Below are 15,648 nucleotides of genomic sequence, written 5' to 3'. Positions count from 1 at the left end.
CAGACTATTTCCCTGGCCTATCAGGTGCGCGGTTTGCCTTCACCTGTGGCTGTGAGGGCTCATTCTACCAGAGGCATGGCGGCCTCTCGAGCCCTCCTTTCCGGGGCCTCTTTGCAGGATGTTTGTTTAGCGGCTGGCTGGGCCACTCCGCACACATTCATTCGGTTTTACAGTCTTGACCTTCCTTCGGCACCTGGCACTCGTGCGCTCTCCTCTTAGTCGTGCCACTTTATTGCACACAGGGGCAGGCGGGGTTTTCGGCACGGTTTAGTGGGTATCTCGTTCCCATAGTGTCGTAACCGACGCAGTTCGAGTTCCCTCGAAGGGGAACGTCTCGGGTTACGTATGTAACCCTGGTTCCCCTAGAAGGGGAACGAGAGACTGCGTCGGTCCGCCGCACCTCTCTCTCCGCCTGAAGCGCCTGCTTCATAGTTTAAGCTAATGATGAGTGTGTACAGGTGTGCTTTATACTCCTCCGGTTATTCCGTCACACCTTACCGTTCTAGCAACAGGCCAATAGGATTGGAGTGATTTCATTCACGTTCAGACCTGCTTCGCCTAGAGGCGTTCCCATAGTGTCGTAACCGACGCAGTCTCTCGTTCCCCTTCTCGGGGAACCAGGGTTACATACGTAACCCGAGACGTTTCCCTGCCAGTCAGTCAGAACTGAAGAAGTCCTTTGGATGAGGGACGAAACGTCTTCCAGTATCTTCAACCAAGTCCAGTTGCCCTTGATTTTAACCTTCGTTGGATAGACTGTTAAGATCTGTAATCACATTTAAGATTGTTAATTTTTGGATGTGGTTCAAGGTTTATCAAATACAAGGGGATTATGTGTTTTTGAGGTCCCTAAAAATACTAATGCGGCATTCAGACCAAACACGAATTTAATCCACGCAATGCTCTCCTCGCAGGGGTTTTATCGCTCGACAACTGCTGAGTGTTCACACACACACACACACACACACACACACACACACACACACACACAACACGATAACGCGAATAAACACAACTCGCCATTACTATAGCTGTATGAACCCAAAGTAAACATTTTGCTGTGATTAAATAGCAATAAATAGATCAAACCGATGGCGAAATAACTACATGTGCGAAATAACACTATGATGCAGATTTGTTAAACATATGAATTCATGCTTTGTCAGGTCTGTCAGCAAGACAGCAGGGCAACAGCTTCTAAAATGTTTGATTTTTTAATGGAGTTCAGATCGATCAGGGCTATGCTATGCTAACTTGGTCACAGTAAAGTACAATGATGAATGTATAAATGTATGATGAATGAATAAAGTTACATACATATGTTTTCTGAACTCACCAGGTAGTCCAACCTCCTCGCTTTCTTTTCTCCCAGCAATGTCCAGTTTTGTCTGGTTTTTATATAAATGTGAAGTAGTGCCAAATGACGCGAACACTGGAACCAGATGTGCACGGAAGCTAGCTGCTGAGAAGCTTCTGTGAAGATAAATCAACGTTGTAATCCCAAAAACTAAAGTAACTACGGGTGTTTTTGTCCAAAAGCTGGAGCGCTGCTCCCTGCTCCTCTACCCCAGGTTTAGCAGCTCGCTCGCCCGCTCTTCCTTGCCATCTCCACACAACGCTCAAGCTGTCGGTGACATACTGACAATCTCGACATTGATAGGCTATCGCGACTCAGCGTCATGCGAATTTCTCGCTTGAGTTGAAAATATTCAACTCACGAATTCCTTTACGTTGCCTTCGCTTCGCCGTCACGTCGCCCGACAGGCGTCTTTGCATTGACTTTGTAAACTCACCGCCCCAAACGCTCACTTCACTTTTGGTCTGAAGCACCATAACAGTGTGATTAGTCTTCTCTGGTCAAAACAGTCTCGCTGAGTTTGCCACATCAATTTCAGGAGTCAGAATGTCCCAGTTAAACTTTTGTGCACATCACAAAAGCAATTTAAACTTATCAAGTTAATAGTTCTGAATTGTGATCTCTGGTACATTGAGCAAGTAGCTTATTAAAAAAAAAAAAATAGTTGTGCAAAAGTAAGAAGGCTGCACCTGTTATTCTAATGGTGTGATGCTCAATTATTTTATATTTCATGCTGCTCATTTAATTTTCAGGTTGTAGCTGCAAGTTGTGACTACTAATGGCTTTTAAAAACTTGTCCATTTCTGCCATCGACATCGGAATGTGATTTCAGGTGGATTTGTTAGTTTTAATTAAATTTATAATGTATTTATTAATTCATCTCTCTCTCTCTCTCTCTCTCTCTCTCTCTCTCTCTCTCTCTCTCTCTCTCTCTCTCTCTCTCTCCATAGCAACAATGCTTAAAGTTACACATTATTGCCGATATCAAACCGATAAAAAAAAAAAAAAATTACAGAATTAAAACACACTTGTTTTACTGGGGGAACACATTACAAGGCCATACTCTTTGTTCAAACCACTACGTGTTAAAAGGCAAAAACTCAAGTCTTTTTAGGGTTAAAGACATTTTAAAATAAAGAATTAAAAACCGAAAATTGTAAATATGAATGAAGAAAAGAATGCATGCATGTAAAATTTCCACTGAAAATATCATGACAGCTTTTTAGTCAGCAGGGAGAGAAAACACTTCATCCCGCTCAATACCAGAGCTCTTGGTCTTTCACGCTGTCTCCCGAGTGTCCCTCCCCCACTGTAGGCAACACCATGAGTCAAAGAATGGCACGTTGACATGAGTGGCATGGCCAGCATCACACAGTCAAAGATACTTAAGTCATAGACTGAACAAAACACACCATAACTCAAACAGATTTATTCTTTGCAAGCACAGCACAAAAGGTGCCATAGTCATGTCACATTCAAAATGTTATTCAAAAAAAAAAAAATACAAGCTATGACAATAGCTGTGTCTTCTAATAATTACATTTATATACCACTAATTTGAAAGATAAAACACATTGAGAGAAACATAATGCCACCTGAATAATGTTTATTATCTTCATAATTAGGAAATTTAAAAAGGTTGATGTGAACATATCCATCAGGAAGGCTGAGTGAAGTGGCAGAGGTGTGGACCCAAAATGCAGACAGTGACAAGGTGGATGCAGTTCAAAAAGGTTTGTTAAGATAAACAAAACAGGCTTACGTATGAGCATGAGGCAAGAGTCCAAACATAGGTTCCAACAAAGACAAGGTAATCCAACACAAGAGAACTATCCAGAAATCCAGGATAACAGAGCACAAGGCAGAACACTCAGCATATGAAGATGACACCACAAGGACTGAACACAACTGAGGCTAATATAAACAGGGGCACACCACACACACACACACGCAGGCAGGGAAGTTAAGCACAAATGAGACACATGAGCAATCAAGGCAGACAGGAAACAAAGCTAGACAAAAACACCAAAATTACAAAATGAAACAGGAAGCTACAGACAATACACAAGGATATATGTAACTCAATACAACAGAAAACAAGGAAGCAATGATCCAATAACAAAACCTACACAAGAACACAGAGGAAATAGGTAAAACAGAAAGGACCATAAACAAAATAACAGAAAAACACCACACTGAAATCCAAGGTTATGACATTATCAGCAAAATGTTCACTGACAACATACTGTATTTCATTTGTTTTCCTACGTTGTACAGTATCAACTCATGCAATACAGTATCTACTTAAAGTAAAGTACTAAAGTTGAATCGTTCTTTATGGCCATGTTTAGATAGTCAATGCACTTAGTTAAAGTTAAAGAAACATTGACTTGAAACACGAGTTTACTTTAACATGCAACCTCAACCACAACCTTTCCGTAACCTTAACCTTAAGTGCTTTAGCTGCCTAAAACTAGTCACACACAACCACCTCCCAAAAACTTCAGTGTGGTACAAAAACATAACACAACAACAAAACACACACTCAAAGGCACTTTCTTGCCACTGATGATAATCAAGGCAGCTATTACATTTCATTCAAAACATAATAATTGGCAAAACAAATTAGTATAATAATAATAACATTATATATTTCCTGGGAGATGCAAAACACTAAATGGGCTACAAAAGCCAAAAGTTCAACAATAGTCAGGACTTTTTAACCGCCTTACAGAGTTGACATTTTTTTCAACAACAACAAAATTCATTGGCATGTTTTGTATTTTGTATTGTTTTATTTAACGCTGCAGGCATCTATTAGAGTTGTGTTTTGTCTTGTTTCGACTCAGCTTGGAGATGAGTGTGATATTCTATTTTAAACAAAGCTTACTACCAAATTCTGACCATAATAATAACATGCTCTTAACCCCAGACAGAGCATCCAAAAGTATCTTGGGACATACAAAGGGCAAAGGCCCGGATGCAGCAACTAGCAAAGACAGAGCATAGGTCAGGTTAGGTCAGAGGCAGGCCAGCATGCAGGCCAAAGAAGGTCAGAAAGGGATAAGCGAGGACATGCTTGGCAAGTTAATGAAATCAGCATTGATATTGGTTTGGTGGTTCATGTTCTGCACTTGTTTAAAAAGGCAAATTAAACATAGCTGAAATCTTGACATCTTTTTCCATTGGTTTACGAGCTAGTAATGCAGTTTCTGTTTACTCCTATGACCACTGGCTGGCCAAAGTGGTAAAATATCTGTAATGCAGAAAATGTTCGTAGCATTTGAGGCATCTCAACTTTATAAAAGTTGTATTTGAAGGAATAGTTCAACATTTTGGGAAATATTCTTATTTGCTTTCTTGTCAAGAGTTAGATGAGAAAACCAATACCACTGTCTGTACAGTATATATGAAGTAACTGCCAGCAGTGGGTTAGCTTCACTTAGCATAAAGACTGGAAGTGGGGAAATGGCTAGCCTGGGTCTGTTAAATCTGTACAACAGCCAAGTGTTTCTGTACAAAGTAACTGCTCCCAGCCAAGAAGTACAGGTGCTGGTCATATAATTAGAATATCATTAAAAAGTTGATTTATTTCAGTAATTCCATTCAAAAAGTGAAACTTGGATATTATATTCGTTCATTATACACAGACTGATTTATTTCAAATGTTTATTTCATTTAATTGTGATGATTAAAACTGACTTGTCTTTAGCCCAGGTGAGACGCTTCTGACGCTGTGTCTTATTCAAGAGTGGCTTGACACAAGGAATACGACAGCTGAAACCCATGTCTTGCATACATCTGTGCGTAGTGGTTCTTGAAGCACTGACTCCAGCTGCAGTCCACTCTTTGTGAATCTCCCCCACATTTTTGAATGGGTTTTGTTTCACAATCCTCTCCAGGGTGCAGTTATCCCTATTGCTTGTACACTTTTTTCTACCACATCTTTTCCTTCCCTTCGCCTCTCTATTAATGTGCTTGGACACAGAGCTCTGTGAACAGCCAGCCTCTTTAGCAATGACCTTTTGTGTCTTGCCCTCCTTGTGCAAGGTGTCAATGGTCGTCTTTTGGACAGCTGTCAAGTCAGCAGTCTTCCCCATGATTGTGTACCCTACAGAACTAGACTGAGAGACCATTTAAAGGCCTTTGCAGGTGTTTTGAGTTAATTAGGTGATTAGAGTGTGGCACCAATATTGAACCTTTTCACAATATTCTAATTTTCTGAGATACTGATTTTCATTAGTTGTCAGTTATAATCATCAAAATTAAAAGGAATGAACACTTGAAATATATCAGTCTGTGTGGAATGAATGTACACATTATACAAGTTTCACTTTTTGAATGGAATTACTGAAATAAATCCACTTTTTGATGATATTCTAATTATATGACCAGCATCTGTAGTCTGGCACACCCTGTAAAATCACAGTGTGCCATTTTTACACTTTAGTTTTTGTACAGATTAAAAATAATATGCTGTGGCTCAGGAGGTAGAGTGGGTTGCCAGTTAATCAGAAGGTGGGAGGTTCAATCCCCAGCTCCTCCAGGTTGTATGTCGAAGTGTCTTTGGGCAAGATATTGCCGCTGGTGGCTATGTTAGTTTCTGTTTGAGCACTTAGGCTCAGTGTGTGAATGTGATATAGTGTAATAGCACTTTGAGTGGTCGTAAAGACTAGAAAGGCGCTATACAATTACGGAGCATTTACAGCTCCACAAGCTTTGGAGGGTCCAATAGGTTGATTTTGTTAGCTTTGCACAAAGCCAGGCTAGCCGTTTCCCCTTGTTTCCAGTTTTTATGCTAACCTAAACTATCCACAGGCTACAGTTACATCTTTGCCCTACAGACAGGGAGTGAGTGGTATCTATCTTGTCATCTAACGCTCAAGAAAACAAACAAGTATATTCCCCAATTACTTGGGGACAGCAGAATAACATTAGCAAAATATCATTCAAATTCAAGTTTCTGGCAACCTGACATGTCTGAGAGCAGTGTTCACTCCTCTTTTCCTCTGTTTTGGGCTCCACCAACTCCTGAAGAAACAAAAAAAGAAAAAAAAACTCTGGCTCTTTAGGTGCTAAATGTTCCACTATGTTCACTTTGCTAAATTCGCCTGTCTGCCATCTGTGCCTAGTAGCGTACAATGGTTTTATCTGAGCTTCTTCACTGAGAACAGCAGTATGCCACAGCTGATCATGGTGATTACTGCGGTAAGAGTGAACCAAAACAGTAAAGTGGTGGGCGTAAAAATCAAAACAATGAACTGAAAAATGCTAAAATGCTCTGTAGAGCAGAGGGAAACCACAGAGTCAGGTGGAACATGGCTAGCCACTGGGTATGAGTGGTAGCCCACAGCAATGCCGCCCTGGCCTCCCTCCAGACCCGACGACAATGACTTATTAGTCTGGACTGACGGCACTGCTACTTTAATCTCATGGGGAATAAAGGAGGTGTTGCGGTCACACACCTGCCACAAACTGCTGAGTATCTCTAGACATAGAGGGCCACCAAAAACACTGCTTCAACAGGGTTAGCGTGCGATGATCACCAGGATGGCAGGCAATCTTGGATGTATGACCCCACTGGGGAACCTGAGATCTGACAGATGGAGGGACAAACATGCAATTAGCGGGGCCCATACCTGGGTCTGGATAAGCTTGAAGTGCCGCTTGTACAGCTGTCAGGAGCGGTACAAAACAGGACTGCAGCAACATGGATTGCGGCTCTGTCTCGGGTGCCTCCAGTTCATGCTGACTAGACAAGGCATCTGGCTTCACACTTTTGAACTAGAACAATAAGATTTAAAAAAAACTGGAAAACTGGAAAATTAAAATTTAACCCACCCAAAAATAAGGCCCAAAGAGCCTGACAAGAATTAAGTCTCTTAGATGAATATAAATAAGACACATTTTTATGATCAGTCCAAACCACAACCTGATGCTTAGCCCCCTCCAGTCAATGTCCAGACCACAGCCAACAATCCAGGTTCCCCACATCATAATTTCTCTCTGCAGATGACAGGATTCGGGAAAATAAAAGCACATCACATGGATGTGCCTTATCATCACGAGGTGAGCGTGGTGACAGCACAGCCCCCAACCATGTTGGAAGCGTCCATCTCCACTATAAACTGCAACTCAGGATTAGGATGAATGTGAACAGGAGCAGAGATGAACACGTGTGTCAATTTCTGCAAAGCCCTCTCTACTTCAGGAGTCCATACCACCCAGATGGCTGGAGATATAAGTCATTTGAGCGGAGCCGGGTGAACCGCTGGTTAAAATTGGTGAAGCCCAGAAAATGTTGCAGCTGCTTCTAGTTGGTGGGTGTGGGCCATTCCTCCACTGCCTTAACCTTGGCAGGGTCTGACATCAACCGCCCTTGCTCAATGACATAGCCAAGAAAACTGATGGAAGTTACATAAAACTTTTGAGTTTTTATCAAAGAGACCTCTGTAGCACCAACCTAACATGCTGTTTGTGCTCCTCCATGTTCTGAGAAAAAAATCTAAATGCCATCCAAGGACACATAAACAAATCTGTTGAGCATATCCCGTAACACAATATTCTGGAAGACAGCGGGAGCATAAGTCAGCCCGAACACCATACTCAAAATACCCCAAAGGAGTATTAAACGCAGTCTTCCACTCACCACCCTTTCTTATGTGGATCAGATGGTATGCGCTACTGAGGTCCAGTTTAGAGAACATAGTGGCCTGATGTAAAGGCTCAAACACTGGATCAATGAGGGGAAGTTAGTACTTGATCTAGACTGTAATGACGTTTAACCCCCGTAAGTCAATACATGGGTGAAGAGACTGATGTTTCGTCTTTACAAAACCAAAGCCTGCCCCTAGTGGTGCGGAGGAGGTTTGGATGATGCCAGGAGCCTGAGAATCATGAATGTATTTCTCCATAACTTCTTTCTCGGGATGTGAAAGGTTGTACAGCCTGCTAGAAGGCAGAGGAGTGCCTGGGATTAACTCGATCATAGGACCTATGAGATGGAAAAGACAGTGCATGGTTCTTAGTAAGCACTTCTCTTAGATCATGATACTGGAACTGCCGTCAAATCAGGGGGCTCTGAACGCTGGGTAGGAGTCGATGGTCTAGGAATGAGAGCAGATCGAAAGCAATGACGGTGGCAGAAAAGACTCCAGTTAACCATCTTGTTATTGGCCCAGAAAATCTGTGGGTTGTGTAACTTCAACCAGGGAAGGTCTAGAACCATGCTAGCCACCGGATTTGAATTATTCAACATTTTGAGGAATATACTTAGGTAGATGATAAGATAGATCACTCACATGTCTGTAGAGCAAACATGTAACTGTGGCCAGTGGCTGGTTAGCTTAGGTTAGCATAAGGGAACAGGCCTTTCCTGGTTGAACTTACACAATAAAATGAGGTGAGGGAGTAACAAGGAAAAAGATTGATTCATGGTGTTTGCCAGCCAGGGTGATGTTCCGGTGGAATGGAGGAGTGTGTGATCCAAGCCATCAGTCTGCCATCTAGCGCATCGACATCCTTGGCCTCTGGTAGTTCAGTAGTTGTAATGCCCTAGCTCCGAAACCACAGAGGCATTGACAAAGCTCCCATCTGCCCCGAGTTGAATAGGCTCCTCTTTAGAGCTAGAGTGGCTGGACCTATCCTGAAACAGACTTGTCTTCATACTAGGGTATTCAACCGAGGGAAAGTCAGCTGCCCTAGGTTGTCTATCTTAATGGACAAAGAAATCAGCTTGTTGAAGCTGTAAGAGTCATCCCTGGTAACTAGCTCGTCTTTCATGGCTCCAGATAAATCCCAGACAAAAACCCTTTGTAAAGCGGTCTCCCCTCAACCCTCAACCACACTGCCAAAATTCTAAACTCTATGAAATAATCTGCGACAGAAAAATCTTCTTGACTGAGAACAAGCCTCTCTGCCCTGAACGGCAGCGTCTTTTTTTCAATTCATTCCAATGGGAGCGCCGCGTTTTTACTAGCTGGTAAAAACGCCAGGAGCGTGACGAGGCGCTGAACTTCTTTTCTGCGCTGGCTGCTGAGCGTTGAAAAATGTTCAACTTTGGGAAAAATGCCGCGCTCGTCACCGTCACTTTTTATCCAGCCGTCCAATCACAGTGCAGGAGGGGCGGGACAAACACCGCAACGAGCACGTCCGATCTTGAACAAAACGATGTACCTCTTCGCTGAGGTGTTTCCTCGCCCGCAAAATCTCATGAACCCACGTACGGACAGTCTGCGCTCTCATGTTTCAGCCTTCTCTTCATGCAGAGCAAGGGCCAGAGCAAATAGGCCTACGTACTTGTGGTGACATTTTTACATTCAGTAAAATTATGTAGGCTACCCTACTTGCAGCACATCGCCTCCACAGAAATTATGTATCATAGCAACCACAGCATCTCAGAAAAAAACACTGCGCTTCCAAAACGCACCCTAGCGCTCCTACCTAGGCATTTTCAGAACAGCAGGTGGCCGGTGACCCACTATCTACGAGTGCCGTTCCCCATTGAGCTGCTCTACCCGACATTAATCCAATCATGAATGCTATCTTAGCGGCATCATGGGCATAAATGCTGCTGTTGAAAAACACTGTCCTCTGAAAAGCCCAAGCTACCAGAGTAGCTTTCCAGAAAGGGGAAGAACAGCTCTCAGCCTAGTGTAGCTGACGTCGCTTGAGGCTGTGGGCACTGGAGAGACTGGGAGTGGCTGTGGAGGAAGCAGAAACTCCAGGAGAAGCAGACAGGTGATGGGCAATATCCTGTAATCAGTGCTCTAAAAGATTCACAGTCTGAGTTAAATTACTTATGGCATTGGCTACGTCATGTAGTGTTCTCTCCAGCTGTCCAACTCTTGCTCCTTGGAGAGCAAGTGCCTGACAGATAGACTCTGTGTCTGTGGGTTCCAACTGGGCCAGATTATTCTGTTTTAGTTGGTTAAGGCGGAATCAAGTGCAGACTTGAAAAAAAAAAAGAAATATCCTTGATCGCAGGTGAGTTTAATCGGAGCAGGGGTGGTCAGGCAGCAACCGATGAAGATTGGTCCGGTCCAGTCCAGTCTTGGCAGAGTCTTCCAGAAGTAGGTTGCTGGAGCTTCCACTAGAGTTGTAAAATGAAGATACAACAGGAAACAATTACTCTTGGAACAAAGCACAGCAATCCACACGAACCACTTGAACTAAAAAGCCTGAGTTACCACACTCAGGAACGCCGGGGTATTTAAGCCATGAGCTGATTAGCAGACGAGGAACTGGTGTGTAACTCTGCCAGGTGCTCCGATGACAACCACGCCCACAACCTCCTTTACCCTCACACACACAGACAAGAGGGAGGGCGAGAAGCATGGGAAAACCAACACAACCCCACAGCCCAGGCTGTGGCACATTTGTTTTATGAAAACAAATGCAAATATACAATATAGCTATAAAAGTATTCAACTAAACATTTGATGAGGCTGCAGTAAACCAGAGTTTATGTCAGTGAACACATAAGCTTAAATCTGAAAATATAACTAAAATTTGAATATTCTTAGATCGCAAGCACAGCAATATATAAAATACAAATGAAGAAGTTGTCATGTCAAAGCATGATAGATGGGGCAAATACAATGGCTGGATGCATCTTAAAACCAATCAAAAAGCAAGGGCAGACTCCCAGGGAAAAAAGTGAGTCACGATTTCTATGCCTGCCCTTTCCATATATTGGGGACTGCATCCTAAGTAACATAAACGCTATAAATAGAAAAATGTGTAAATGGCATCACATATACACACAACACACACACATGCATTTTAATTGTCTCACCGTTTGAAGTAACTCAAAGTGAATATGTGATTTGTCAATTGATTCTTTTTCTCCCAGGCTATGAATAAAATGCTTTAATTATTCATGTACTGACGTCAGATGTCCGCTTGAATGTTGTATGTGGTGCAGACCTCTTTCTCCGGGCAAGCTACTTCCCCCACCCCACTCTCAACCCAATAGCACCCCCCACCACCACTGCCACCACCACCCCTCCCCCAGAGCAGACACCCTCATGCTCCCCCTTGCTGAGCATGCTCTACCTGGCAGGAACGGAACTTGAACACGTTGCAGGCAGCTTGCAGACAGGCGTCAACCAATTGGAAGGAGCTTCGTACAAAAATGAAGTCTGTTTCTCTGTATCTGCCACCCCTTTCCTCCATCTACTGCAATCCTCCCCACTAGATGCTCGTCTGTGCCATGCAATCAGAGCACTGCTACTTTGTAGAGCAACTGGTATCTCTAGTAAATTTCATCTCAAATGAGCTGCACACATGCAGAAACATAGAACACTGGGTTTTATAGTCAGTTCTGAAAACATGTATTGAAAGTTATTATCGTTCAGTTTTTCACAGAAATCAGAAGTCAGATTCTGACAGCTGTTGATTTTACCAAGAAAAAATCTCTGGCCCATTTCAGAGTGTGTTCTCTTCAAGCAAAACAAGCAACAGTGCTTAAAGTTTTCAGTTCTACTCTATACTATTAGATGTAAAGGAAGTAGTAAGGGGAATATAGGCAGTGACTTAATCAAATCAAATTCTGCTACTTGACACCCACTTTTTTCAATAGTTTAGTTATTTCAATAAAACCAACCACCCTGATAAGGAGACTACTATTAAGACTAATTTACAAAACCTATTTTATTACATTTTGATCATGTGAACATTTACATTACAAAATATTTAAAAGGGATTAGGGCTGCAACTATCAATTATATACATTATCAAGTATTTCCCACGGGTTATTTTCTCAATGAATTCACAAGCTCCCAGAACAAAAGATAAAATCTTCAAATGTCTTGTTTTGTCTGATCTACAGCCAAAGATATTTAATTAAAGACTGTCATTAAGACTAATTTACCACTATTTAAAAACAAAGTATAGTAGCTGTTCTCATTTTTGTTATTGTTAACATTTACATAAAATATATAAATGCATAAATGGTATACCTAAAACTAAAATGCCTGATGTCAGAGTGGTATAAGCTTAAATAAATGGTGTCAGTTTTTTACCCTTAGAGATGTTATTGATTGTGCTAATAAAAGCCAGTAATTCTTGTTTTTAAGATCTATCTATCCTCAATTTCTTTCTATTACCAATCAGTGCTAGCTAACTATTAGGAAAGGCCCTAGAGTGGGTTAAGTGATGAAGGTTTATGTGGTACTAATAGCTGTTGCTCAAAAATATTTAAACTTCATCACAGCTCAGATCTGCCCTCCCTGATCCATCACTTAGATTATATCCTGTGTTAATGAGTTCCTTATCAGTATAAACCTACACTGCAGAGATATAGAAGAATTTGCTCTCTTAACCTGTACATGGTTACGTCTGGAAGATAATAGACTCTTTTGGTCTTTTGTGCTGTTCCTTCCAAAGGTGTGTGCTTAAACCATATACAGAGTAACTCTAAGCATATTATCAAAAGAAAAAAATTCTATAATTTTTACAATGTCAGTGTATCTAGAAAAAATCCTTCCCCTAACACTTAATGAAAAACCTTATCTTGTGTGTTACCTCCCTTTTTCAGTATCGTTCTTTGACTACATATAAAAGACAGCATGCTTTCACCGTCGTTAGATCTAAAACATTTTATGCTTGATGAGTACCCACCCCAAAGTGTGGAAAGAGACAAAGACAGACAGGCATAGCTAGGACTGGCGTATGCCATTGATGTGAAGAGATCCTCTTGAGGAGGCGGAGGGATGGAGGGAGGCAGAGGCACATTGAAGCAGATGCAGAGAAATGTGAGAGGGTGTCAGTGAGACTGGTGATGACGCGCTCATGGCTGCGGAGAGCTGGCGAGGCCGCGGCCCTGGCTCTGACTCACCTCATCCCCACGGGGCCTCCTGGTTGACGTCACTCAGCGTGCGCTGTGGCATTTCTCTGCTTCAACTTCTTTGTGAGCATCAGCCACACTTGAGCCTTTCACACATCTGAGAGACTCTGTGCGTTTGTCTATGTGTACAGTATCTATCTGTCTATCTTTATCTTTATCTGTCTTTCTGTTTATCTTTGTTCCAATCTGTTTATCTATCTCTCCCTCTGAACACAGAGCTTTGTTTGTTGTGCAGTTCTTTGTCTAACTACCAGTGTCGAGCAAAGGTGTGACTCACTGCGCTTCAACCAAAAAGAGTAACACTCTATACATTATCAATACTAAACCACTAAACACCTAATAACAAACCTCTTTTTTTCAGCATCTATTTTCCTCTGAACACACAACCACAGCTTTGTTCACAGTTAGGTGGGGCAGTTGAAAATATAACCACCACCGCCCTCACATTCTGCTATCACAGCATTAGAGCAATATATATTTTACAAATACAAATATGCAAGCACAAAAAAAAATACTCTAAAGAAACACACGACTTACAGATTTCTGCCATTACCTACAAGTTGTTATTCAGTCACAGACAGTTCTTTATGCTTTATGTAAATTGGTGGAGCAAGTGAAAAACAACAAGGATTTTTACATGAGGGTGGCTGCAGCACGTAGCACACCTTGCTCTGTTCTGCTCTCACCTCTTGGATGTACATGATGTCCTGTTGGCAGGTAAATTACTAAATTGCAGTCGAGAGCAGTAGGTGGAATGTTGCATTGCTCCAACAAGTTATTAAAGTGGTTTTTACTTTATTTTAGATTTTTGCCACAGAGAGGCATAAATCCTGCAATTTAGGCAAGAGGTGTTGGGTTTACATTCAAATGTTACACTGTTGTCTGCATAAATATGCTGTAGGGCAGTATTCATCCATCATTTTATTTTATTTTGTTTGTGCTGGGTTTTGTTTTGACATGGGACAATTCCATGATTAAAAATGGTGGATTTGTAAGAACTCTGGGCTTCAGGGAAAAAACAAGGCAAACAATCTATTGCTGTTGTTATAACAAGTGCAACATTGTATCTGTATCTTTATGTTGTTCATTAAATCTTGCACAAATCAAATAACAGTTTGTCTGAACATGAATCACTACCAAAACAAGGAACCAATTACTGAGAGACTCAGACATTGAAAATCTGCTTTGCACACTGATATGGTTAACTGAACACCACATTTGAGTTCAGTACATTTATGTATCAGACGCTATGTTAAATACTATATTATGTGTGGTTAATGATGATGAAGGGTACAGTCATCTGCAAATGAACAATAATTTAGCAGCAGGTATTCTTTTTTTTTTTTTACTTTCATAATGCTATCTTTTAACTATCTATTTTTAACTTTCATAACGATACTGATCCATTATTTAAAGTTAAAGATGTTAATGTCAAAATATAGCACTACTAATGCTAGACACTAATACAAGTGGAATCAACTTAACAATTTGACCATAAATATAGTTTTTATTGCTGCAGCAGGGTGCACAGAAGTCTCAAAACCTGCTTACAGTGAATGAAAGCAAGTGGGTGAAATGTTACAGAATAGAGCGTTCTCCTGCAGGATCTTCAATCTTCAGCGTGTTGCATTTAGCATTGATGGCCAGCATTACTGTTAGCTTAGCTGCTATTGCCTATACACCATGTGGTAGATGACGAGGTTGGAGTGCAGAACCGTAAACCAGCGGCTGGAATACAGAGCAGGTGGCCAGCAACTGGAGTGCAGGACTAGCAACAGGGCTGCAGTACTGGAAACTGAGAGTCCGGCAGGTGCAATGGAGGAGCCTGGGAAACAGAAGACTGTAGCAAGACAGGAAGTGGGCACTGCTGTGGCTCTAGAAGTGGCAACTGGAACTGGTGACAGCTGCAGCTCAGGCTCAGTAGATTCCTGCAGCGTAAACAGATTATACACGGGGCAACATTTAGAGCTATGTTGCTGGGCAATGTTGCCCAGCAACATGTTTTGTAGATGCATGTAGATGCTGTTGTATTTTAGTTTATTTTCATCAAATTTACAGTTACAATTGCATTCCAGGTGTATTAAAAGATATTCAATTGCATTATAATCTATCTTATGATGGTTTATTGCATTAAAAATACAGCTTTTTTACCAGGCGAGGGTGAAAATATGATATTTTTCTTTATTGCATCTACAGTTAGTCTTTGGTGTGCTACTTTGGTTTAGAGCTTGCATGGTAATTACAGTGAAATTTTGGTATGTTATGTCTAGCAGAAGGCCAACTTGTTCATTTGAGATGAGCTTTGGGTGCTCATTTTGATGTTAACTTTGGGTCAGGGCTTCGACCTCAACTTCCATTTGTCAATATTCCTCACTTTTCTGTATTCCTGCAAAACCATCTGCAATTTGAGGTGGGTACTATCTTTACACTCTCTCGATCAAGC

Source organism: Micropterus dolomieu, linkage group LG20 (genome assembly GCF_021292245.1).
Source record: "Micropterus dolomieu isolate WLL.071019.BEF.003 ecotype Adirondacks linkage group LG20, ASM2129224v1, whole genome shotgun sequence".
Taxonomy (NCBI): Eukaryota; Metazoa; Chordata; class Actinopteri; order Centrarchiformes; family Centrarchidae; genus Micropterus; species Micropterus dolomieu.
This window is presented reverse-complemented; position numbering follows the sequence as displayed.